The sequence below is a fragment of the Callithrix jacchus genome, chromosome 8, assembly GCF_049354715.1.
Source record: "Callithrix jacchus isolate 240 chromosome 8, calJac240_pri, whole genome shotgun sequence".
Classification (NCBI taxonomy): Eukaryota; Metazoa; Chordata; class Mammalia; order Primates; family Cebidae; genus Callithrix; species Callithrix jacchus.
This window is the reverse complement of record NC_133509.1, coordinates 141,460,147-141,462,484: the sequence shown is the minus strand read 5'-3', so window position 1 is coordinate 141,462,484 and position 2,338 is coordinate 141,460,147. Positions and strand designations below refer to the sequence as shown.

At 55.3% G+C, this 2,338-nt stretch overlaps 1 pseudogene; it reads left to right on the top strand.

Moving 5' to 3' along the window:
• The first annotated feature begins 704 nt into the window (after nucleotides 1-704).
• Nucleotides 705-1,324, top strand: LOC128931011 (homer protein homolog 2 pseudogene; annotated as a pseudogene).
• The last annotated feature ends 1,014 nt before the right edge of the window (nucleotides 1,325-2,338 follow it).

Below are 2,338 nucleotides of genomic sequence, written 5' to 3'. Positions count from 1 at the left end.
AGGGGCAGGGGCAGGTGGAGTCCAAGGGCTGCTTTCCTCTCAGGGTCTGTGGTTCTGCATCGAAAGCATTCTCCTGGGAGCCGCTCTGTATTTATGGTTCTCTGACTACCACTGAGGCCTCTGGATTGGAAAAGTTCATTACTAGAAAATATAAAATAAAACATTCTCGGATGCCCCTAAGGACCGCATCACTGATGGAGGCAGAAGATGTCACAGGAGGCTGAGGGGCTGTGGAAACTGTGGGATGTGGGTGCAGAACTGATGACAAAGACACACATCAGCGGAGTCTGATAAAACCTCCTAATTACCTGTGATCCACTCTAAGTCCAGTAAAGCCGCTGATGCCTCCCTGAGCCAAACCCGCCCATCAGGGGTCAGTCCCGGGTCCCAGCAGCAGACGCGCCTCAGTGTCTCCACTGTGTGTAGTCACTGCAGGGAGGAGCTCCCACGACACGTGTCTTTGCATTAACCAGGTCGTGGGTGTCACAGATCAGATCTGGGCGCCTGGTCTGTGGGTTCCCTGATGGTGGAGAAGCGGAAGGTGCAGTCCCAGGGCCAACACACCGTCCATGCATTTTTATATGGAAACCATGATGTTTCTTGCTTCTCTCAGATGACATAGAAGACGTCTCCTTATTGGAAATTACTCTTAATTTATCTCTTAGAATCATTGTTTCCAGAGCCCTGGCCACCCAGTGCGCCCCATGGAATGGGGCGGTGTCGGGCTGACCCCAGCACCAGCTGCCACATCTTCCACGCCGGGAGCAGATGCAGACGTGACGGAGACAGAGCATGAGACGCCTGGTCTGATGGCGCTGGAGACAGAACAGCCCATTCTCACCCGAGCCCATGGCTTCCAGATCGTCCCCAACATCAGGAAGAACTGGATCCTGCGAGCTCAGCGGTCACCGTTTCCTCCTTCTATGACGTCACAAGGAACCGCTGTCAGATCGTCAGCGTGGGCGGAGCCAAGGCGACCATCAACAGCACAATCGCACCAAATACGACCTTCCCCAAAACGCCACAGAAGTCTGGGCAGGGCCGACAGCGGAGCCCACACGGTGTTTGCTTTGGGGTTTTCCTCTGAGCAGCAGCTGACAACGTTTGCGGAGAAATTCCAGGAGCTGGAGGAAGCTGCGGAGATGCCCAAAGACAAGGCCCCGGAGAAAACCGAGACCTGGAGTCACGGTTCCCAGTGATCTGGGCGTGAAGCCCCATCTGCGGCTGCGGCATCCAGTGTCGAGGGCGGCGATGAAAAGGCCTCTCAGCTGCGGCAGCCGACACGCACCGGAAGTCTAAGAAGGACGCGCTGAGATCGCCGTGATGCAGAGCGCGGCCACCGCGCAGGAGCGGAAGCTGTGGCTGCAGCCCCTGAGGAGAGCCACGCCCTGCGGACCACGGCGCTGCAGGAGGCGGTGGCCAGCGGGGAGCCCGGAAGAGGCCAAGACACCAACAGGGAGGAGCAGACGAACGCGCAGCTCAAGAGGAGGATGGAGGAGCTGGAGGCGGAGCTCCGAGAACAGGAGAGGGAGCTGAAAGGTCTCCGAAAACAAAGTGAAATCCCACCTCAGCTCCTGTCAGAGCGCGGCTGTGTCTCTGAGAAGCTCGAGGCGGCTGAGACAATGAAAACCTGGAAGACAGAGGTCGCTCCCTAAAGACAGACACTGAGGAGAGCAAACGCCCACAGCGCCACCTGGAGGTGGAGGCGAACAGTTTCCTGGAGCTCCTGGACTGGAAGTTCGATGACCCGCCGGACTTCCGCCCAGGCCTCTGGATCCCCAGCACTGATAACTAGAGCTGGTGAGACCTGGGCCGGCCCTTGAGTCCCACACATGTGTGCGAGACCAGACAGCCCTAGGTCGTTCTCCTGTGTGTTCTTCTGTAAATGCAGGCACAGTTTGTTGTGTTTCCAAACCAGCTGTGCCATCCACTCACTCCTTTCCAGAAGATAAATCTCTGGCTTCTCTGGCTTTGTGAGGGTGCAGACAACTGTAAGATTCTGCCTCAGGAATCCAAAACTAGGTCTACCTTAAACATTTAGGCAGTCAGGACAGGGATGTTTATATCTTTGGTAAAGGCTGTTGCAACCATCCAAACTGAAAAAAAGGCATTTTTTCCCCCTTAAGTCGTAGTCTTGCTCTATTGCCCAGGCTGGAGTGCAATGGTGCAACCTCGGTTCACTGCAATCTCTGCCTCCTGGGTTCAGGCAGTTCTCCTGCGTCAGCCTCCCAAGTAGCTCTGATTAATCCAAATATTGATATTATTTAGAATAGGCCATCAGGCTCTTTTTATCAAATAGCATTCAGAATATTTGAATGTCCAGCAGGCGTCTGCCCCG